The sequence below is a fragment of the Chiloscyllium plagiosum genome, unplaced genomic scaffold, assembly GCF_037043375.1.
Source record: "Chiloscyllium plagiosum isolate Xiang-an unplaced genomic scaffold, Cpla_swu_hap1 HiC_scaffold_17, whole genome shotgun sequence".
Taxonomy (NCBI): domain Eukaryota; kingdom Metazoa; phylum Chordata; class Chondrichthyes; order Orectolobiformes; family Hemiscylliidae; genus Chiloscyllium; species Chiloscyllium plagiosum.
The window spans coordinates 77,971,826-77,997,064 of NW_028270155.1; the positions used below are offsets into that span (position 1 = coordinate 77,971,826).

General features: G+C 42.3%; 1 pseudogene; it reads left to right on the forward strand.

Moving 5' to 3' along the window:
* Positions 1 to 13,186: 13,186 nt before the first annotated feature.
* On the forward strand, positions 13,187 to 24,879 carry LOC148147419 (putative G protein-coupled receptor 139; annotated as a pseudogene).
* The last annotated feature ends 360 nt before the right edge of the window (positions 24,880 to 25,239 follow it).

Genomic DNA, 25,239 nt, shown 5'->3' on the forward strand with positions numbered 1-25,239 from the left:
CCTCAATTTCTTTAGTCATCCAACAATCCCTATACCTACCAGCCTTTCCTTTCACCCTAATAGGAATATACTTTCTCTGGACTCTTGTTATCTCATTTCTGAATGCTTCCTATTTTCTAGCCATCCCCTTACTTGCGAATATTTGCCCCCAATCAGTTTTTGAAAGTTCTTGCCTAATATTGTCAAAATCAGCCTTTCTCCATCAATGTGGACTACTGCACATTTTTCCAAATTGTACTCTGTCTCCCAAATTTTGTCCATCTACTTCACCTATCTCTAAGCAGACTCGCTGTATTTTCAAAACAAGCTTTCTGAACAATCTGCATGTTCATCAGATCTGATGGATAAGCTCTTGGTCACTTCATCCAAGTCATTAAGTATAATCATAAATTGTTGAACTTAAGTGCTAATCATAGAGTCATAGAGATGTCTAGCACAGAAACAGACCTTTCAGTTCAAAATATCCATGCTGACCAAATATCCTGTATAAATCTATTCCCATTTGCCAGCATTTAGCCCATTTCCCTCTAAACCTGTCCTACTCTTATTTATCCTAATGCCTTTTAAACTTTGTATTTATACCAACCTTCACCACTTCCTCGGGCAGGTCATTCCATAATCGCACTACCCAATGTGTGAAAATCTTGCCCCTTCAGTCCCTTTTATATCCTTCCCCATCTCACCTTAAAACTATGCCATTTAGTTCTAGAGTCCCCACCCCAAGGAAACGACCTTGTCTATTTATGCTGTCCATGCCACTGCTGTCTAGTTTTGGACTCCACCCAGGGAAAAGACCTTGTCTATTTATCCTGTCCATGCCCCTCATAATTTTATAAACGTCTGTGACGTCATCTTTCAGACTCCGATGCTCCATGGAAAATGGCCCAAGCCTCTTCAGCCTTGCCCTTTAGCTCAAATCCTCCAACCCTGACAACATCCTTGTGCATCTTTTCTGAACCCTTTCAAGTTTCACAACATCATGCCTGTAACAGGGAGATCAGAATTGAATGTAGTATTCCAGAAGTGGCCTCACCAATGTCCTATACAGTCACAGCCTGATCTTTGAACTCCTCTACTCAAGGTACTGACTAATAAGGGGAAGCATACCAAATGTCTTCTTCACTATCCTCTCCACCTCGGACTCCACTTTCAAGGAATTATGAATCTACACCTATGAGATATTGTATTATGGGTCCCTGCACTAACCCGCTCAGAAGCGCTTTACATTTTCTATTCACAAGCGCTTTATCTTTGCTCACTCATAACTCCTTTACTAACCCACTCATAAATGAACACTGCATTTCCTTTTCATTCATTTATAATTCCCAAATGTAACACGGCTTCATTCATTCATAACACCACAGTAGCATATTTAATTATTGCAAGATAGACTAAAATGAAAACATTACTTACAAACCCAATACCGCTTCTTCGCACCCTTATCAGGCCTATTTCTTCTTCAAAAGCTGCCTCTGAATAGAGTTATGGAGTCTTAGAAATGTACTGCACGGAAACAGATCTTTCAGTCCAACTCATCTATGCTGACCAGATACCCCAACCCAATCTAGTCCCACCTTCCAGCACCTGGCCCATATCCCTCCAAACCCTTCCTATTCATATACCCATCCAGATGCCTTTTAAATGTTGCAATTGTACCAACCTCCATCACTTCCTCTGGCAGCTCATTCAATACAAGTACCACCCTTTGCGTGAAAAAGGTGCCCCTTAGCTCTCTTTTATATCTTTCCCCTCTCAACCTAAACCTATGCCCTTAGGTTCTGTACTCCCCCACCCCAGGGAAAAGACTTTGTCCATTTATCAGGAACAATGCCATCCCCATCAAGTCTCCACAAAACATTATAATATTAATCAGCCCTTATCAACTGTCTCTCAGACCTGAATAGATTAAAGAACACCGAACAGTTTCCCAATTAGTTTTAACTGGGTTGCTACCCTCTTAAGAAACTAACTGTCAAAACAGCACTTCTGTGAAATTGCATGAATGACTGAAGCACACCAAGAGTATGGTGCTGGAAAAGCACAGCAGGTCAGGCAGCATCGGAGGAGCAGGATGCTGCCTGACCTGCTGTGCTTTTCCAGCACCACTCACTCGACTCTGATCTCCAGCATCTGCAGTCCTCACTTTCTCCCTCCCGGAGACTCACATCATCAAATATTCAATAATCTCCCAACCCAGCTGCGGTAATCAGTTTAATATCCTTTATTTTTTATCCAGTGCAGGTATAATTTCCAACTTATTTAGAGCATATAGGCCCAGTGTTTTTACGAACATTTGCTAACTTAAAAGATAAAAGGACTAACATCTCTTAACTATGCAAGCAGTCCAGACGGACACTCCTAATCCCATCAGAAGTAACAGCCAACATTTAACAGATGGTTAACCTATCTGCTATCTCCTCTCAAACCTTTGTGTACTGTAGACAATGTAACACCACATGATGGAATTTTCATATATGTTAGAACTATATGTCTATAAAGAGGCAAATATAAGAACTGTATTTCAGGATTCTATCACCACATTGAACTTGTGCAAGTGTGGTTGTTGAATAAAGAGGCTATTTCCATCACTCACTAATTTTGCTCATTGTTTGAACATGAGCGCACACACCGCAAGGTCTCATTGCTCAGCAATACTCGCCACGGCCTTACCATTAAGTACATAAGTCCTGCTCTGATTTGCCTTTCCAAAATGTAGCATCTCACATTTATCTAAATTAAACTCCATCTGCCACTCCTCAGTCCATTGGCCCCCCTGCTCATGATCAAGTGTGTGGTTTTGGAAATCACAGAAGTCAGGCAGCATTTGAGGAGCAGGAGAATCGATGTTTTAGGCATAAGCCCTTAATCAGGATGTTCTCCACTACACCTCAAATTTTGAGGTCATCTGCAAACTTTCTAATTATACTTATGTTCACATCCAAATAATTAATGTAAATGATGAAAAGCAGTGAACCCAGTACCAATCATTGTGGCATACTGCTGGTCACAGGCCTCCAGTCTGAAAAGCAACCCTCCATCCCCATCCTCTATCTTCTGTAATTCGGTATCCAATGGCTAGTTGTCCCTGTATTCCATGTGATCCAACCTTGCTAATTAGTCTACCATAAGGAAACTTGTTCTGTGCATTACTGAAGTTCATATTGATCATGTCCACTGCTCTTTACTCATCAATCATCTTCATTAGTTCTTCAACAAAATCAATACAGTTAATGAGACACGGTTTCTCACACACAAAGCAATGTTGAATACCCCGAATCAATCCTTGCCTTTTCAAATACATGTCATCAGGCTCCACCTATGTTCCAGCCATGCCAACATGAAAATGATCCATTTTGTTGCAAGTCTGACTGTTCATATGACTATTTTTAAACTATCTGGACTTCCCCAACAATCAGAAGATTCTTCCCACATTTAACCTGCCTCGTCCATCAGGATTTTATATGTTTCTATGAAATACCCCTAATTCTCCTAAATTCCACTCATTATATCCGAGTCCATCCAATCTTTCCTCATATGTCAGTCCTGCCATCGTGGGAATTTGCTGGACTTCCCCAACAGCAAGAATGTCCTTTCTCAGACGAGGAGACCAAAACTGCACATAATACTCAAGCTGTGGCCCTGCATTACTGCAGCAAGACATCCTTACTCTGATATTCAAATCCTCCCGCTTTGAAGGCCGGCATGCCATTAGCTTTCCTCACTGCCTGCTGCACCTGCATGCCAACCTTCAGTGACTGTTCCACCATGACACCCCGGTCTCGTTGCATGTCATCGTTTTCTAAACTACCACCATTCAGATAATAATCTGCCTCCCTGGTTTTGTGAAATATTTAAAACCTTGCATTTATCTACATCATTTTATATTGCATTTACTAGGTATTTGCAAAAAAACAGACAATTCCCCATCCTGGATGACTTTCTGTCTGACATAGCGTAAGTTGGTCAAAGTATTGAGTACAGGAGTTGGAAGGTCATGTTGTGGCTGTACAGGTCATTGGTTATGCCACTGCTGGAATATTGCATGCAGGTCTGGTCTCCTTCCTATCAGAAAGATGTTGTGATACTTGAAAGGGTCAGGAAAGATTTACATGGATATTGCCAGGGTTGGAGAGTTTGAGCTATTCAGAGGCTGAATAGGCTAGGGCTGTTTTTCCTGGAGCATTGGAAGCTGAGGGGTGACCTTCTAGAGGTTTATAAAATCATGAGGGGCATGGATAGCATAAATAGACAAGGTCTTTTCTCTGGGTTGGGGAGTCCAGAACTAGAGGGCATTGGTTTAGGGTGAAAGATTTAAAACGACCTAAAGGGCAACTTTTTCATGCAAAGGGTGAATGGAATGAGCTGCCAGAGGAAGTGGTGGAGGCTGGTACAATTACCACATTTAAAAGGCATCTGGGTGGGTACATGAATAGGAAGAATTTAGAGGGATATAGGCCAACTGCTGAGAAATGGAACTAGATTAATTTAGGATATCTGATCGGCATCGAACTGAAGGGTCTGTTTCCGTGCTCTACATGTCTATGACTCCGTAAGAAGGCACAACAATACTATTTCTTCCTGAGGCAGCTTAGGAAATTCAGCATATCCATAACGACCCTCAACAACTTTTACAGATGCTCCATAGAAAGCATTTTTTCCAGTTGAATAACGACCTGGCATGGCAACTGCTCTGACCAGGGCCATGTGAAAAGACAAAACGTTGTGTGCACAGCCCGGACCATCATCGAAGCCGATCTCCAATCCAAGGACTCCATTTACACTTCTCATTGTCATGGAAAAGCTGCCAACATCATTGAAGACCCCTCCCACCCTGGTGATGCTCTCTTCCAACCACTTCCTATAGGCAGAAGATGCTGCACACACACTCCAGAAGTTTCAAGAACAGCTTTTCCCTGTTGTTATTAGCCTGCTGAATGGACCTTGCTAGCTTCAAATAATATTCATTTTGCTTTACACACCTCCGATGCAGCCATAGCCTTGTCTACCTCACTCTGTCTAAGCACCCTCTGATCTGTACGTCGTGGTTTGCTATGATCTGCCTCTACTGCTTGCAAAACAAAGCTTTTCATTGTACATAGGTACATGTGACTATAATGAATCAAATCAAATCAAATACAAGCCTTAAACATGACTACAAAAAGAATCATTTTGTCGTAGCTCTTTATTTAGCATTTATAATTCGCAAGAAAATAAAATGCAAAGTGGAAAGAAAATTCTTAATCTATGAGAGGAGACAGATCCTTGGACAACAATCACACTCTGATTGGTAAGGGCATTGCATGAAAAACGCATGAGTTCATGACAACTGATAGTTAACCGTCAAGTTTTATTAAAATGTGAAATTGAAAGATTTGTTTTTGGTTGGTTAGGGCTGAATAATCATAATTATGACATTTTCAGTTTCACTCCGCAGAGGCTGCCTGACCTGTTAAATGTTTGAGATTTTTTCTTTCAGAGAAGTCTGTAATTTTCATCACACATCTTGATTCTTAAGTGTAGGTTGTGTAACATCAGGATGTGTGTTGTGCATCACAGTATTTCTACTTATTGTCCGTTATACAGCTGGAACTAATCATGTTACTCATCAATGAAAACTCTTAGGGTCATTATGGTTGGATCATCATTCATGTTTATGTTGATGAAAGTCAAGGACAGAAACGTGAATTCACTTGTTTGGAAATCATCTGAGATCTATCCCAGAATGCTGAGGGAGGTGAGGAAGGCAATTGTTGGGCCCTGTCTGAAATCTTTATATCCTCTTCAGTCACAGAAGAGATCTGAGTGAACTGTAGAGTAGCCAATGTTGTTCCTTTATTTAAGAAGAACAGAGGGGATAATTCAAGAAATTATATGCCGGTGAGCTTTATGTCAATGGTAGGGAAGCTGTTGAAAAAGATTCTTAGGGATAGGATTTTCTCATTGTTGGAAAAAGTTGGACTTACAAAGAAAGGCAGGATGAACGTGACTGAGGGTGATCATGTCTCACAGATTTGGTTGAGTCTTTTGAGGAAATGACAAAGATGATTGTTGACGGCAGGACAGTAGATATTGTTCATAGGGACTTCAGAAAGACCTTTATCATGGTATCTCATGGAAGGCCGATACAAAAGATGAAGTCACATGGGATTTGAAAGCTGATAAGATAGTGATCACTGGTGATTTGGAGGAGAATGTAAGGGTTCTGAATTCTGTGGATGGCACAAAGATTTTGAGAGCTGCAGGAGGATTGCTAGAGAAGATGGAAGGATGTAGATAGGCGAGAGACTGAAGTAGAGAAATGGTAGATGGCATTTAATCTGGACAATGTGAAATAATGCATTTTAGAAGGTTTAATTTAGGATGGAAGTCTACAGTAAGTGGCAGAACATTTAGAAGCATTAGTATACAGAAGAATTAAGGTATACAGGCCCACAATTCCTTGAAAGTGGCAATAGAAGTGGATAAAGTGGTCAAGATGGCAGATATTGCCTTCATTGGTTGGGGGATAGAGTTTAAAAATTGGCACGTCATGGTGCAGCTGTATAGAACTTTAGTGAGGTCACATTTGGAACATTACAAACAGTTCTGGTCACCACACGACCAGAAGGATTAGTCATAGAGTCATAAAGAATGGAAACATGCCCTTTGGTCCAATTCACACATGGCAACCAAATTTCCCAAACTAGACTCGTTGCATTTTCCATAATGTGGCCCATATCCCTCTAAACCTTTCCTATTCATATATCTGTCAAAGTGTCTTTTAGAACATAGAACATAGAATAGTACAGCACAGAACAGGCCCTTCAGCCCACGATGTGGTGCCGACCATTGATCCTCATGTAAGGTAAACCTAATGTACGAACCCTCAAATTTCTGTGACTATATGCATGTCCAGCAGTCTCTTAAATATCCCCAATGACCTCGCTTCCAAAACTGCTGATGGCAACGCATTCCATGCTCTCATAACTCTCTGCATAAAGATCCCGCCTCTGACATTCCCTCTATACTTTCCGCCAAACAGCTTAAAACTATGACCCCTTGTGTTAACAATTTCTGCCCTGGGAAAAAGTCTCTGGCTATCAACTCTATCTATGGGCGGCAAGGTGGCACAGTGGTTAGCAATGCTGCCTCACAGCGCTGGAGACCCGGGTTCAATTCCCGCCTCAGGCGACTAACTGTGTGGAGTTTGCACGTTCTCCCCGTGTCTGCGTGGGTTTCCTCCGGGTGCTCTGGTTTCCTCCCACAGTCCAAAGATGTGCAGTTCAGGTGAATTGGCCATGCTAAATTGCCCGTAGTGTTAGGTAAGGGGTAAATGTAGGGGTATGGGTGGGTTGTGCTTCGGCGGGTCAGGCCGAAGGTCCTGTTTTCACACTGTAATGTAATCTAATGCCTCTCATTATCTTGTACACCTCAATTAGATCCCCTCTCTTCCTTCATTTTTTCAATGAAAAAAGTCCGAGCTCAGTCAACCTCTCCTCATAAGATAAGCCCTCCAGTCCAGGCAGCATCCTGGTAAACCTCCTCTGAACCCTCTCCAAAGCATCCACATCATTCCTATAATAGGGCAACCAGAACTGGGCACAGTATTCCAAGTGCGGTCTAACCAAAGTTTTATAGAGCTGCAACAAGATCTCACGGCTCTTAAACTCAATCCCCCGTTAATGAAAGCCAAAGCACCATACACCTTCTTAACAACCCTGTCCACTTCGGTGGCAATTTTAAGGGATCTATGTACCCGCACCCCAAGATCCCGCTGTTCCTCCACACTGCCAAGAATCCTGTCTTTAATCCTGTACTCAACTTTCAAGTTCGACCTTCCAAAATGCATCACTTCGCATTTATCCATGTTGAATTCCATCTGCCACCTCTCAGCCCATCTCTGCATCCTGTCAATATCACGCTGCAGCCGACAACAGTCCTCTATACTGTCAACGACACCTCCAACCTTTGTGTCGTCTGCAAACTTGCTAACCCATCCCTCAATCTCCTCATCCAAGTCATTAATAAAATTTACAAAGAGTAGAGGCCCAAGAAAAGACCCCTGTGGAACACCACTCACCACTGACATCCAGGCAGAATACTTTCCTTCAACTCGCTGTCTTCTGTCAACCAGCCAATTCTGTATCCAGACAGCTAAATTTCCCTGTATCCCATTCCTCCTGACCTTCCGAACGAGCCTACCAAGGGGAACCTTATCAAATGCCTTGCTGAAGTCCATATACACCACATCCACCGCTCGATCCTCATCAACTTGTCTGGTAACACCCTCAAAGAACTCAATAAGATTTGTGAGGCATGACCTGCCCCTCACAAAGCATGCTGATGGCATTTAACCAAGCCATGCTCTTCCAGATGGTCATAAATCCTATCCCTCAGAATCCTTTCTAACACCTTGCAGACGACAGACGTGAGACTGACTGGTCTGTAATTGCCGGGGATTTCCCTATTTCCTTTCTTGAAGAGGGGAAATACATTTGCCTCCCTCCAGTTCTCAGGTACGACTCCGGTGGAGAGCAAGGATGCAAAGATCTTCACAAGCGGTGAAGCAATCACATTTCTCGCTTCCTAAAGCAGCCGAGGACAAATCTGGTCTGGCCCTGGCAACTTGTCAATCTTAATGTTTGTCACAATTTACAGCACATCTGCTTCCTCAATCTCTATCCATTCCAGCATGCTTACCTGCTCCTCAGTGGTTTCCTTCACGACAAGGTCCTTTTCTTTAGTAAAGGCAGAAGCAAAAAACTCATTTAAGGCTTCTCCTACCTCCTAAGACTCTATACACAAGTTTCCTATGCTATCCCTTATCGGCCCTACTCTTTCTTTGATCATTCTCTTATTCCTCATATACGTGTAAAATGCCTTTGGATTCTCCCTAATCCTTCCTGCCAAGCCTTTTTCGTGCCCCCTCCTTGCTCTCCTCAGACCAGTTTTGAGCTCATTCCTCGCCAGCCTGTAATCCTCTAGAGCTGAGCAAGACCCTTGCTTCCTCCACCTTACATAAGTTGCCTTCTTTCTTTTGACAAGAATCTCATCGTTTAAATGTTGTAATTGAACCTGCATCCATCACTTCCTATGGTAGTTCGTTTGACATATTAACCACCATCTACGTGAAAATGTTGCCTTTTAAATCTTTCTCCTCTCATCTTAAAATATGCCCTCTAGTTTTGAATTTCCATACCCTAAGGCAAAGCATTTGCCACTCATCTTATCTGTGTCCTTCACAATTTAAAAAAACCTCAATAACACCACCCATCAACCTCCTCTGCTTCAGTGAAAACACTCCCAGCCTGTCTTTGGAAAGAGAAAAGGTTTATCGGGATGTTGCCTGGCTGGGAGAATATTAGAAATGAGGAGAGATTAGACAAATCTGATTTGCTATTGTTTGAATGTCAGAGGCAGAGGTGTAACCGAATAGAAGTTTACAAAATTATGAGAGGCACTGATAAAATTGCTTTAATCTGTATCGAAATACCTATGACAAGGGGATATGGGTTTCAGGTCAAAGGGGGAAGGTTTAAAGGAGATGTGAGAGGCAAGGTTTTGCATCAAACTTGGTAAGTGCCTGGAATGCATTGCTGGAGGAAGTGGTGGGGGCAGATCCAAAGACAACATTTAAGAGGCAGCTTTACAGATATAGCATCACAGAGGGAAACCTTCGTTAATTTAGAAAGGCATCATGTGTTAGTGCAGGCTTGACGGGCCAAAGGGTCAGTTCATCTGCTGTACATTTCTGTGTTCTTGTGTGGAACACATTTTACTTGCAAATATTCAGTCCAAGCCAGAATGTCATCCAGATCTTGCTGCATGTTGGCAGTAACTGCCTTTCTGGCCATATGATAGAGGGAATAATATTGATGATGCAGCTGAGAATATTTGACAGTAATGACTGTATAACATGAGACACTGTGGAACAAATCATGTACTCTTCATCTGAAAGTTTAAATATCAGGGTCCTGTATTGGAAGCTATTTGAATCACTGACTGTGCATTTCAGTTTAGGTTATGGAATACTTGCAAATAGCCATCCCAAGTCTATGTTGAGAAAACAGCTTGAAGTTTGATGACTGTATAAAACTTGGGATAATGACATTAACCAGATAATCCACCCACTGAAGGAAGACCCAATTGATTTTGCAGCAGGCTTGCCACTCTCTGGGTGATAACTGTTTCCTCATCTCAGTCTGAAACTCCCATAAACTCCCTCGTTCTTTAATCCCCACCAATGGGAGCATCTGCCCTTTGTCTAACTTATCAGAATTGTATAGGTTTAGATGAGGCTATCCTCATTCTTCTAAACTCCAGTGAATTCTATTGTAACCAATTCAATCAGTCCGTGCACTTCAGTCCTACTATTCCAGGAATCAATTTTGTAAACCTTCACTGCATCCCTTCAAATAACAAAAAGCACCCTTCCTAAGAAGGGCTCAGTGGTTAGCACTGCAGCCTCACAGCACCATGGACCTGGGTTCAATCCCAGCCTTGGGCAATTGTCTATGTGGAGTTTGCACATTCTCCCTGTGTCTGCATGGATTATCTCTGGGTGTTCTGGTTTCCTCCTTCGATCCAAAGATGTGCATGTTAGGTGAATTAGCCATGCTAAATTGCCCATAGTGTACAGGGATGCGTAGGTTAGGTACATTGGTGAGGGGTTTATATCGAGTAATATGGTAGGTGAATGGGTCTGGATGAGTTGCTCTTTGGAGGGTCGGTGTGGACTTTCTTGCGCCAAATGACCTGCTTCCTATTCTATGATCAAAGAGGAGACCAAAACTGGAGGCAATATTCCAGGTGTGGCCTCACCAAACTGCTATATAATTGCAGCAAGACTTCCTCATTCCTGTTGTCTCACTGTGAAGGCCAATCTACTGTTTGCCTACAGCACCATTGTACTTAACTTCAACGAACTGTGTAAGAAGGAACCCAGGTCTCGTTAAGTATTCTCTCCTCTCAGTTTGCAGCCATTCAAATAATAATCTGCCTACATATTTTTACTACGGTAAAATTGTCCTCAGAAAAGACAAAGAACTATAAGACAAGGTCTACACCGAGAGGAAAGGTTGGCCATTTCACTTGAATCGCTGTACTCCCTCAAGAGCAAGAACATCCTTCCATAACCAGGGAGAACAAAACTGCAGACAATATACCAGGTGTGGCCTCACCAATGTCTTATATAACCGCAGCAAGACATCAAAACTTATCACTCTGAAGGCCAATATTCAGTTTTCGACCCTTACTGCCTACTGCACCTGTGGGTTTATAGCTGAGCTGAGACACCCAGCTCTCATTGAGCACTTCCTTCTCTCAAGTTGTAGCTGTTCAAATAATAATCTGTTGACATATTTTTGCTATCAAAATAATAACCTCATATTTTCCGAATTATACTGTATCTGTCATGTATTGTCTCACTCACTCAACCGATCCAAGCCACACTGCAATGTTTCCACACCCTCCCCACAGCTGACTCTTCCACCTAGGTTTCTATCATCTGCAAGTTTTGAGATATTGCATTTAGCACTCTCGTCTAAATCTTTACCATATATTATGAATAGCTGGGGTCCTAAGACTGATCCCTGCAGTAACTCACTAGTCACTGCCTGCCATTCAGAAAAAGACTCATTTATTCCAACTCTTTGTTTCTTGTCTACTAATCAATATTCTATCCAGTTCAATGCACTAACCCCAATCACATGTAATTTAATTAAAGTCCAAGCAAACCAGATTCATTGGCTACCCTGTCCAGCTTTATTAGTTGCATCCCATGAGAATTTCAGCCTTGTCAAGCATGTTTTTTCCTTTTCCAAATCCATGCTGATTGTCTCAGGTTCTTTATAAGAATGCTTTAGAAGTGCTCTGCTATGATATCCTTCTTAATGGACTTGAGCATTTTCCCAGAATTTACACAAGCTTTCATTCACTACTTTCAGTCTAACTCCCTTTTATAGCCAATGGGGTTACATTAGCTACCCTCCAATCTGTAAGAACTGTTCTCAAATATAAAGAATCTTGGAAAGTGACACCAATGCATCAATTATTTTTATGGTCATTTCCTTGGGTAATCCTGGATGTAGATTACCAGACCTTGGCCTTTTCTCAGCCTTTAATCCCATCAATTTCATTCACACAATTTCTCTTCGAATGCATATTTGTTTCAGTTCCTCCCTCTCAATAAACCTATGTTCACTGTAATTTTTGGTGTGTTATTCATGTCCTCCTTTGTGAAGACAGAAGGGAAGTAGAAATTTAGTTTGTCAGCCATTTTTTTTGTTCTGCGTTTTAAATTCACCTGTTTCTGACTGTGAGGGACTGACATTAGTTTTCATAAATCTTTTTCTCTTGACATTCTCAAAGAAAGCTTTATAGTTATTTCTTACATTCCTAAAACGTTTATCCTCAGGCTCTATTTTCACCTCCTTCAAGCAAGTCCTTGATGCTTTTGAAACTGTTCCCAATTCTCAGGTCTCTGGCCTTTCCTTTGTATCTAATTCTCGATCACTTCCCTCACATGCAAAGGTGTGACCACTATTCTCTGAGCACTCTTGCACCAAACAAGAATACACATTTTTTTGTAGTTCATCCATTCACTCTTTCAATGTTTGTCATTGCCTGTCAAATGTCATTCCTTTCAGTAACCTTACCTCTTCCAGTGTAGGAACTCATGATTTGTACCATCATATTTTCCCTTAGTACATTTCAGGATCCTAGTCTCAAAATCAGCTACCTCCCTTTCCGTTTTTATAAAGTGGGCACCTGCATGTGTGCACCCGCACCAGATGGACAGCAGTGGTGCAAGAAAACGACTCACCACCTGCTCTCAAGGATAGATAGGAGTGGGCAGCAAATCCTGGCTTTGCCAAAGTTTTCACGTTCCTTGGAAAGAATGAAATGAATCTATTGCAGCTACTTGTGAAATGAGCCTTGCATCCTTATGGAACATTCTCTAGGTATCCAATTGCATGCTTTGCAGAACTATTTTTCTGGATGCCTCGTATTTCTGTGATCCTAGTCCATATTCAGTATTTCTGCACTCTCTTCCAATAACATTTCTTTTTCGGGTTCAAGTCTGTTTGTTCAACAGACTGCAAGTAATATCAACCTAATTATGTCCTTGAGGATTTGGTTACTATGTATATAGACTCCTTGAGTTGGTGACACTTTCAAGTGAAGGTTTGAATGTGTGACACAGAAAATGAAGTATCCTTTCAATGCGGTACCAACAGTGCCTGATGTTGAGGTTATTTACTGCCCTGTTCTCATTGCTATTGGAGTGTCCAGTAAGTATTATTTGTCCACAATTGCATAATCGGTCAACTGCTTGTCTTTTGAAAATGATCCATTTCCGAGGCAAGAATGGAAATCAAAGCAATGCCATTTACGAGAAGTGCTTCTTTTCCTAAACGGTTAATTCAACATTACTTTACCATCTTTTCAAAATCACATCTGAACCAATTGAGACCCTTGTTAAATGTAATGGTACTTCTCAACAAAAAAAAAACCTTCAATGATATTCCTTTACATCTTCAAAGAGTGATGATCTTATTCAGTTTGATTAATATGACAAAACTGAGCCTGCTGATGTCAAACTATCTTATGTCCTTGCAATTTGTCATCTAATTTAGATAGTTTGTGATATGTTCAAATAATGGAAATACTAGCTTTTGATTGATTAGACATGGAAATATGCAATTTCATGAACGGAGCCAACATTTCAGATGATTCTTTACTGAAGCAAGACAAAGTATTGGGAATATTTGAATGACAAACGTAATTTGAGTTTATAAGTCTGTGACCATTTGCAATTATTTCATTGGTTGGGATGAGTTATGCTGAAAAGCCACTTCCACTAATTGGAAATTACTGCCTTTGAGTCAAGCACAGATAACACCACAACCAACTTAACCATGATCTTACTCAAAGTCTCCAGTCTCGAGTTTTGAATAGACAGCACATGTTTCTATGTACTTTGGTCTTAGCCAAAGTATTTAGCATTTTTTAATTCTCTCGTGGAGCGTGGGTATTGTTGGCTGGCCAACATTTACTTCTCATCCCTAGTTGCCCTTGAGAAGGTGGTGGTGAGATGCCGTCTTGAACTGCTGCAGTCCACATCCTGCTGATAAACCCACAATTGGAAATTGAAGGATTTTGACCAACATCAGAGAAGGAACAGTGATATATTTCTAAATCAAGTTGGTGAATGGCTTGGTGGGGAATTAGTTGGTGTTCACATGTATCTGCTGCCCTGATGGTTCTGGATGGAATTGAACATGGGTTTGGAAGGTGCTGTCCAAGGATCTTGGACAAAATTTCACAGTTCCTCTTGTGGATGATAGTATGCGTTGCAACTGCTAAGCTTTCGTGGTGCTGCGAGTGAATGTTTGTAGATGTGATACCACAGAATGAGGCTGCTTTGTTCTGGATGGTGTCAAACTTCTTGGTTGTTGTTGGTGCTTCAAGGCAAGCGGAGAGTATTCCATCATACTCCTGAATTTTGCATTGTAAAGGGTGGGCAGACTTTCGGAATCAGGAGGTGAGTTATTCACTGCAGTATTCCTTGGTTCTTATTTGCTTTTGCAGCCATTGTATTTTGCACTGAGCCCAGTTGAGATATTGGTCAACAGTGACTGCAAGGATGTTGATAATAGGGAAGTCTGTGATGGTAACACTATTGAATGTCAAGGGGTAATAGAAAAATTATCTCTAATTTGAGCTGGTCATTGTGTGGTACAAAATGTACTTTCCATTTGTCAGCCCATACCTGAATAATGGCCATGACTTACTGCATTTAAACATAAACCACTTCAGTATCTGAGGAGTTGTGAATGTTGCTGAACATTGTGGTACTGTCAGTGAGCAACCTTATGATGGAAGGAAGATAATCGATGAAGCAGCTTAATGTTGCTGCAAGGGGATCAAGATTGGGAGCTAAACATTCAAGGATATACATCCTATTGAAAAACAACCAGGTAAGCAGAGCCTTGTTTGTGAAAAATGAAATTGAATCAAGAGCAATAAATGAAGTAGGGTCGTATGTAATAGAATTTGTGTGGGTAGAGTTGAGGAACCCCAATGGTAAGAAAATCATAATGAGAGGTATCTACAGGCATCTAAACAGCAATCAAAATGTGGGGGATAAGATACACCAAAATATAGGAAAGTTGTGTAAAAAAGATGAAGTTACAGTGATGATGGGAGATTTCAATATGCAGGTGGACTGGGAAACCAGGTTGGTAGTGGATCACAAGAAAATGAATTTGTGGAATGTCTAAGAAATGCTTTTTCAAGCAGCTTGTAGTGGAACCCCCTGAGACAATACTGGATTTAGTGTTGTACAATGAGGCAGACTTGATAAGGGAGCTTAAGGTGAAGGAACCCTTCAGAGTCAGTCACCATAATATGGTAGAATTTATGCTGTAGTTTGATCGGGAGAAGGTGGAATCAGATATCATGGTATTACAGTTGAATAAAGATAACTACAGAGGCATGAGGGAAGAGCTGACCAGAATTGACTGGGAGACAAGCCTAGTAAGGAAGACAGTGGGAGAGCAATGGCAGGAGTTTCTGGGAGTAATTTGAGAGACACAGCAAAAATTCATCCTGAGAAAAAGGAAGCATACTAAAGGGAGAATGAAGCAACCATAGCTAAACAGAATAAAAGCAAAAGAGAAAGCATATAATGTGGCAAAGGGCAGTGAGAAGCTAGAAACTGGGAAGCCTACAAAGACCAACAGAGGACAACAAAGAAATAAGGGGGGAGAAGATTATATCTGAGGGTAAGCCAAAAATATTAGTAAACATTGCAAGAGTTTCTCTAAATATAGAAAGTACAAAGGAGAGGCTCAAGTGGGCATCAGGCAGCTGGAAAATGATGCTAGAGAAGTAGCAATGGGGAACAAAGAAATGAGTGAGGAATTGAATAAGCACTTGTGTCAGTCTTTATTGTGTAATACACCATAATGATTCCTGATGAAGAGCTTATGCTCTAATCGTTGACTCTCCTGCTTCTCAGTTGATACCTGACTGGCTGTGCTCTTTGCAGCACCACACGTTTTGAGTCTGATATCCAGCATCTGCAGTCCTCATTTCCCCCCCCGGGTAATATCCTAAAAATTCAAGAGAGTTGGGGAACAGAGATGAGTATGCTGGCCACCATCAAGGAGAAGATGCTACAAAAAATGAAAGGTCTGGAAGTGGATACATTGTGTGGACAAATGGGTTACATCATAGACATCTGAAGGAGATAGCTGAAGAGAGAACATAGAACATTACAGTGCACAACAGGCCCTTCGGCCCTTGATGTTGCTCCGATCTGTGAAACCAATCTAAAGCCTATCTAACCTACACTATTCCATTATCATCCATATATTTATCCAATGACCATTTCAATGCCCTTAAAGTTAGCAAGTCCACTACTGTTGCAGGCAAGGCAATCCACACCGCACTACTCTCTGAATAAAGAATCTACCTCTGACATCGGTCCAATATCTATCACCCTTCAATTTAAAGCGATGTATCCTCATGGTAGCCATCACCAGCTGAGGAAAAAGGTTCTCTCTATCCACCATAACTAATCGTCTGATCATCTTGTATGTCTCTATTAAGTCAGCTCTTAACCGTCTTCTCTCTGATGAAAACAGCCTCGAGTTTCTTCATAAGATATTCCCTCCATACCAAATACATCCTAGTAATCTCCTCTGCACCCTTTACAATGCTTCCATGTCCTTCCTACAATGCGACCAGAACTGTACACAATTCTCCAGGTGCGGCCACATCAGTGATTCGCACAGTTGCAACATGACATCTTGGCTCCAAAACTAAATCCCTCCATTCATAAAAGCTAACACACTATATGCCTTCTTAACAACCCTGTCAAACTGAATGGCAACTATCAAGGATCCATCAAGGATCTCTCTGCTCACCCATACTACCAAGAATCTTACTGTTACATTACTCTGCATTCCTGTTACCCATTTCAAAGTGAATCACCTCACACTTTTGCGCATTAAACTCTATTTGCCACGTCTCAGCCCAGCCCTGCTGCTTCTCTATGTCCCTCTGTGATCTGCAACATTTTTCTGCACTGTGCACAACTCCACCGAATTTAGCATCATCCGCAAATGTATTAACCCATCCTTCTGTGCCCTCATTCAGGTTATTTATAAAAATGACAAACAGCAGAACCCCCTAGACAGATCCGTGCGGTACACCACGAGGAACTGAATTTCAGAATGAATGTTTCCTATTAACCACAATCCTCTGTCTTCTTTCAGCTAGCCAATTTCTGATCCAAAACATCAAATCACTCTGAACCCCATGCCTCCATGTTTGAACCTTTTCTAATGCTTTATGAAATCCATATACTGCACATCAACCATTGTACCCTCATCCACCTGTCTGGTCACTATCTCAAAGAACTCAATAAGCTTTATTAGGTATGATCTAGCCTTCACAAAACCATGCTGGCTACCTAACTAAATGATTCCTCTCTAGATGATTATAAATCCGGTCTCTTATAAATCTTTGCAACACTTTACCCACAACTGAAGTAAGGCGCACTGGTCTATAATTACCAGGGTTGTCTCTACTGCCCATCTTGAACAACAGGACAATATTGCTATCCTCCAGTCTTCTAGCACCGGTCCTCTCAACAGTGGCGACATAATGATCAAAGCCAAAAGATCTGCAAATTTCTCTGTAGCTTCCCAGAGGATGCTAGGATAAATCATATCTGGCTCAGGGGACTTATCAATTTTCACACTTTCCCGAATTGCTAACCTCTCCTCCTTATGAACTTCAATCCCATCTAGTCTTAAAGGCTGTATCTCAGTATTCGCCTCTTTAGCATTGTCATTTTCCGGTCTGAATACTGATGAAATATTATCCATTTAGTGTCTTCTCGAATTCTTCTGCCTCCACGCACAACTTCCCACTACTGTCCTTGATAGGCCCTAATTTTACTTGAGTCATTCTTTAATTCCTGATATACCGATAGAAAGCTTTAGTGTTTTCCTTGATCCTACCAGCCAAAGACTTCTCAAATGCTCTCCAGGCACTTCTTAAGTCTCTCTTTAAGTCCTTCCTGGCTAACTTGTAACACTCAAGCAGCCTAACTGAACCTCCACGTCTCATCTTTACATAAACTTCATTCATTCTCTTGACAAGAGATTCAACTTCGAGTCATACAGTCATAGAGATGTACAGCACGGAAACAAATCCTTTGGTCCAACCCGTCCATGCCGACCAGATATCCCAACCCAACCTCGTCCCACTTGTCAGCACCCGACCCATATCCCTCCAAATACTTCCTATTCATATACCCATCCAAATGCCTTTTAAATGTTGCAATTGTACTAGGCTCCACCGCTTCCTCTGGCAGCTCATTCCATACACGTACTCCCAGTGAATGAAACAGATGCGCCTTAGGTCTCTTTTATATCTTTCCCCTCTCACCCTAAGCCTATGCCCTCTAGTTCTGGACTCACCCACCCCAGGGAAAAGACTTTGTCTATTTATCCTTCATAGTCATAGAGTCATAAAGATGTACAGCATGGAAACAGACCCTTCGGTCCAACGCTTACATGTTGACCAGATATCCCAACCCAATCTAGTCCCACCTGCCAGCATCCAGCCCATATCCCTCCAAACCCTTCCTATTCATATACCCATCCAAATGCCTCTTAAATGTTCCAATTGTACTAGCCCCCACCACCTCCTCTGGCAGCTCATTCCCTACTTGTACCAGCCTCTGTGTGAAAACGTTGCCCCTTAGGTCCCTTTTATATCTTTTCCTTCTCACCATAAACTATGCCTTCTAGTTCTGGACTGCACCACCACAGGGAAATGCCTTTGTCTATTTACCCTATCCATGCCCCTCATAATTTTGTCAACCTCTATAAGGTCACCTCTCAGCTTCCGACTCTCCAGGGAAAACAGTCCCAGCCTGTTCAGCCTCTCCCTATAAATCAAATCCCCAACCCTGGCAACACCCTTGTAAATCTTTTCTGAACAGTTTCAGGTTTCACAATATCTTTCTGGTAGGAAGGAGACCAGAATTGCATACAATATTCCAACAGTGGCCTAACCAATCCCCTGTACAACCACAACATGACCTCCCAATTCCTGTATTCAATACTCTGACCATTGTAAGCATGACAAACACCTTCTTCACTATCCTATTTACCTGTGACTCCACTTTCAAACCTGCACTCCAAGGTCTCTTTGTTCAGCAACACTCCCTAGGACCTTACCATTAAGTGTATAAGTCCTCCCAAAATGCAGCACCTTGCATTTATCTGAATTAAACTCCATCTGCCACTTCTCAGCCCATTGGCCCATCTGGTCCAGATCCTGTTGTAATCTGAGGTAACCCTCTTCGCTGTCCACTACACCTCCAATTTTGATGTAATTTGCAAATTTACTAATATCTTATGCTCACATCCAAATCATTTATATAAATGACAAAAATTAGTGGACCCAGCACCGATCCTCGTGGCGCTCCACTGGTCACAGGCCTCCAGTCTGAAAAACAACCCTCCACCACCCTCTGTGTTCTACCTTTGAGCCAGTTCTGTATCCAAATGGCTAGTTTTCCCCGTATTCCGTGAGATCGAACTTTGTTCACCAGTCTCCCATGTGGAACCTTGTTGAACGCCTTACTGAAGTCCATATAGAGTTGAAACGTTATTGCTGGAACAGCACAGCAGGTCAGGCAGCATCCAGGGAACAGGAGATTCGACGTTTCGGGCACAGGCCCTTCTTCAGGAATGAGCAGAGAGTGTTCAGCAGGAGAAGATAAAAGGTAGGGAGGAGGGACTTGGAGGAGGGGCGTTGGAAATGTGATAGGTGGAAAGAGGTCAAGGTGAGGGTGATAGGTCGGAGTAGGATGGAGGCGGAGAGGTCAAGAAGAAGACTGCAGGTCAGGAAGGCGGTGCCGGGCTGGAGGGATCCGGCTGAGACAAGGTGGGGGGAGGGGGGATGAAGAAACTGGTGAAGTCCAAGTTCATCCCCTGCGGTTGGAGGGTTCCCAGTCGGAAGATAAGACGCTCCTCCTCCGACCGTCGGGTTGTTGTGGTTTGGCGGTGGATGAGTCCAATGACCTGCATATCCTCGGTGGAATGGGAGGGGGAGTTGAAATGCTGTGCTACAGGTTGGTTGGGTTGGTTCGTCCGGGTGGCCCAGAGGTGCTCTCTGAATCGCTCCGCAAGTAGGCGGCCTGTCTCCCCAATATAGAGGAGGTTACACCGGCTGCAGCGGATGCAGTAGATGATGTGGGTGGAGGTGCAGGTGAATCTGTGGCGGATATGGAAGTTTCCTTTGGGGCCTTGGAGAGAAGTGAGGGGGGAGGTGTGGGCGCAAGTGTTGCACCTCCTGCGGTTGCAAGGGAAGGTGCCGGGAGTGGAGGTTGGGTCAGTGGGGGGTGTGGATCTGACAAGGGGGTCGCGGAGGGAGTGGTCTCTACGGAAAGCTGATAGGGGAGGGGAGGGAAATATATCCTTGGTGCTGGGGTCTGTTTGGAGGTGGCGGAAGTGACGGCGGATGATGCGCTGTACATGGAGATTGGTGGGGTGGTAGGTGAGGACCAGTGGGGTTCTGTCCTGGTGGCGGTTGGAGGGGCAGGGCTCAAGGGCGGAGGAACGGGAAGTGGAGGAGATGCGGTGGAGGGCACCGTTGACCACGTCGGGGGGGAAATTGCGGTCCTTGAAGAAGGAGGCCATCTGTGTTGTACGTATTTTGAACTGGTCCTCCTGGGAGCAGATGCGGCGGAGACGATTCATTCGATCTGTCCTGTCTATACCTGACATATGCTTCCTTCTTTTTCTTAAACAAACTCTCAATTTCTTCAGTCATCCAGCACTCCCTATACCTACGGGCCTTTCCTTCCCCCATAACAGGAATATACTTTCTCTGGATTCTCGTTATCTCATTTCTGAAGGCTACCCATTTTCTAGCCATCCCTTTACCTGCGAACGTTTGCCCCAATCAGCTTTTGAAAGTCCTTGCCCAATACCATCAAAATTGGCCTTTGTGCAACTTAGAACTTCAACTTTTAGATGTGGTCTATCCTTTTCCATCACTATTTTAAATCTAATAGAATTATGGTTGCTGGCCCCAAAGTGCTCTAACTTCTTTTGTAAAACATGGTTCCCTCGCTCAATCACTTCCTCCCCGCCGGACAGGTACATACTTATCGAGGAAACGCAATAACTGTTCCTTGAACAAGCTTCACATTTCAATTGTGCCCATCCATTACAATCTCTCTCCCCATCCATGCACTCTAAATCTTGCCTAATAGCATCATACTTGCCTTTCCTCCAGTTATAATGCTTGCCCACTCGCATATTCTTGTCGCTTTCCATCACTAAAGTATAGTGTCGGCTTTAGCACTGATCTTTCAGTTACCACTGGAGCCTTGAAGAGTCCCAGAGGACTGGAAAGTCACTAATGTAGCCCCCTTGTTTAAGAAAGGAGTAAAGCAAAAGATGGGAAATTTTAGGCTGATTAGGCTGACATCAGTTGTTGGTAAAATTCTGAGTCTATTATGAAGGATGAGATTTCTGACTGCTTGAATGTGTATGGTAATATAAGGCAAAGTCAGCCCAATTTCATCAAGGGGAGCTCATGCCTGACAAACCTGTTACAAGTCTTTGAGGAGGTAACGAGCAAGTGGACCAAGGAGAGCAAATTGGTGTTATTAATCTGGACTTCCAAAAGGTCTTTAATAAAGTGCTGCACAGAAGGCTGCTAAATACAATATGGCCCATGGTGTTAGAGGCCAGGTATTAGCATGGATAGAAGCTTGGCTGTCTGGTAGAAAGCAGAAAGTGGGGGATAAAAGGGTCATTTTAATAATGGAGGCCAGTGACTAGTGGTATTCCACAAGGATCGCTGTTGGGATAACAACTTTTCCACAATATACGTTAATGATCTGGATGAAGGAACTGAGGGTATTCTGGCTACTTTGCAGATGATATAAAGACAAGCATTGAAGAGGCGGAGAGGCTGCAGAGAGATTTGAGCAAATTAGGGGAGTCGGCAAAGAGGTGACATATGAAATATAATGGGAGAAATCCACTTTGGTAGGAAAAATAGAGGTATGGGCTATTTTCTAAATGGGGAGAAAATTCTGAAATCTGATGTACAAAGGCACTTGGGTGTCCTAGTCCAGCTTTTTCTTAAGGGAAAATTGCAGGTTGAATATGTAGTTAGGAAGGCAAATACAATGTTGTTATTCATCTTGAGAGGACTAGAATATAAAAGCAGGAATGTACTTCTGAGACTTCATAAAGCTTTAGTCAGATCACAATTGTGAGCAATTTCAGGCCCCATACCTCAGGAAAGATATATTGGCCCTGGAGTGCGGAGATGTTTCACAAGAATGATCCCAGGAATGAAAGACTTCACATATGAGGAATGTTTGAGGACTCTGGGACTATACTTGATGGAGTTTAGAAGGATGAGGGAGGAATTTGATGGAAATTTACAGAATGCTGAATGACCTGGACAGAGTGGATATTGGGAAGATGTTTCCATTGGCAGGAGAGATGAGGATGCAAGGGCATGGTGTTAGAGTAAAAGGAATGGTGAATCTGTAGAATTCATTGCCAAAGTAGGCTGCAGAGGCCTGATGATTGAGTATATTTAAAACAGAGGTAGGGAGTTTCTTCGTTGTCAAGGGCATCAAAGGTTACCGGGAGAAAGCAGAAAAAAAGGTTTGAAAACCCTATCAGCCATGATTGAATGGTGGAGCAGACCCGTTGGTTCGAAAGGCCTAATTTCTGCTCATATTTTGTATGATCTTATGGTGTAATGGACACTACCAGAGAAATACCTTCAGAGCTGTCCAAGAGCTGAGATGACTGATTTCGAATAATCATAGCCATTTTCTTATATACCTGGTTTGGATTTAACCACTTTTGCCAGGAACCTTGACACCACACTCAGTTAAATGCAGCTGTGATGTCAAAGGCTGTCACTCTCACCTCACCTCTGGAATTCTGATCTTACATCCATGTTTGAAGTAAGGCTGTAAGAAGGTCTGTTTAGAACCCAAACTCGCATCGGTGAGCAGGTTGTTGCTGAGAAGGTGCAGCTTGATTGCACTGTGGATGACATATTCTTTCACTTTACTGATGATCAGGAGTAGACTGATGTGGCAAAGATTGGCTGTGTTGGATTTGTCCTGCTTTTTGTGTGCTGGACTCACCTGGGTAAATTTTCACATTGTTAAGTAGGTACCAATGTCGTAACTGAACTGCAAACGCTTGGCTGTCATTCGGTTTGGAAGCACAAGTCTTTAGTACTACTGCTCAAATATTGACATACACATACCCTTCAGAGTATCCAGTGCCTCCAACTGTTTCTTGACATCATGTAGTGTGAATCAAATTAGCTCAAGATTGACATTTGTAATGATTGGGGGCCACTGGGTCAAGTGAAATTGGATGATCTACTTGGCATTTCTTCAGACTTATCTTTCACACTGATGAACTTCCATCATTAAGGATGAGGATATTTGAGTAGTCTTCAACTCCTACAGTGAGTTGTAGTACGAAGTAGTGCAGAGACTAGATCTGAGCCATTGGTTGTGGGATTGCTTGGCTCTTTCCAACACTTGCTGCTTATGTTGTTTGGCACACATGTAATCCTGTTTGGCAGCTTTGCCAGGTTGACATCTCATTTTTAAGTATTCCTGGTTGCTGCTCCTGGCTTGCCCTCCTGCATCTGTCCTACATGTGAGGCACAGCATTTCCAGTAATGTTGATGCCTAGGACATTGTCTGCAAAAGAATATCTCGGGAGTATTCATGCATTTTTTAAAGACTGATGTTACTTCAAATTTCTTACAACTGGTAAAAAAGATGTTTTATGTTTTTTTTCAAACTATTGTCTGTGAAAAACACCTTCAGAATCAGATGTAATTATCAACTTTTTGATGCACCAAAATCAATGTAAGATCTGGTCAAACTCACGTATTAAAACTATCTACCTGATTTGTTTTGTATTTTATTGCAGTTAACCTCTTTGCGATTGTGATTCTTTCCCAAAGGAACTGTGGCCTCTCCAACTGTATCACTCGGTACTTGATAGCAATGGCAGCAGCTGATGTTCTCGTTGTCATCTGTGATGTGATGCTGAGGTGGCTTATTATTTATTTCCCAGTTTCTTTCCTGGATATTACTCAGGTCTGTAGTTTGGTTATGGTGCTCATTCCTGCTACCACAATGAATTCTGTATGGTTGACAGTTGCTTTCACCTTTGATCGATTCATAGCTATTTGCTGCCAAAAGCTTAACACCAGATACTGCACCGAGAAAACTGCAGCTGTGATTATTGGAACAGTCAGTGTGCTGAGCTATTTGGAAAGCATTCCTTGGTTTTTCAAATTCAAATCTAATAACTTGCAATGGTTTTGTATCACAAACCCAGAGTATTATACATCAATCATCTGGACAATATATGAAATATTCTATTGCCTTCAAACCCCTTTGCTGCCATTTGTTATTATTCTTCTTTTGAACACTCTGACCATCAGACAGTCGGAGCAAGCAAAGCCCGCAGGAGACTCCAGAAGGACAGTGCTTGGGAGATGCCCAGTGACCCAGAGATGAACAAACGCAGAAAATCCATCATTTTACTCTTTGCTATCTCAGGTAGCTTCATTATTTTATGGACCCCTTATGTGGGGTGTTTCCTTTATCAACGAATTGTATTACTGCATGGTTATTCTCCACTTTCCCGAACTGCAGGTACCATTGGATACCTGCTCCAGCTCCTCAGTACTTGTACAAATACTTGCATCTACACCGTGACCCAAAACCAGTTCCGAGAGCAGGTTAAAACAGTTGTGAAGCTCCCTTTCACTCTGATTCTCAGATTCATCAAATAGTGAATGTAATAGTTTACACTCATTAGAACTCAATTCCATCAAAAAGCATTTTATATCTGAGTCAAGAATCTCCGAGCTCACAACAGAGATCAAGAAAATCTTCATTTAATTTTCTTATCTGTTCCTTTCTGAAAGTTACTCTTTTACCAGCCTCCACCATCCTTTCAGACAGACTATTCCATATTGGTACAACTCTGTGAGTAAATATTTTGATTTCCGGCTCCCCTCTACTTTATCTTTCAATCACTTTCCATTTGGGTATTCTGGCTTCTACAATAATGTGTGGATGAATGTTTTCTTCTGATTGATGATGTCATAGTCTTGACTGCTTGTATTCAAACGGTCTTGACAGACTCTGTT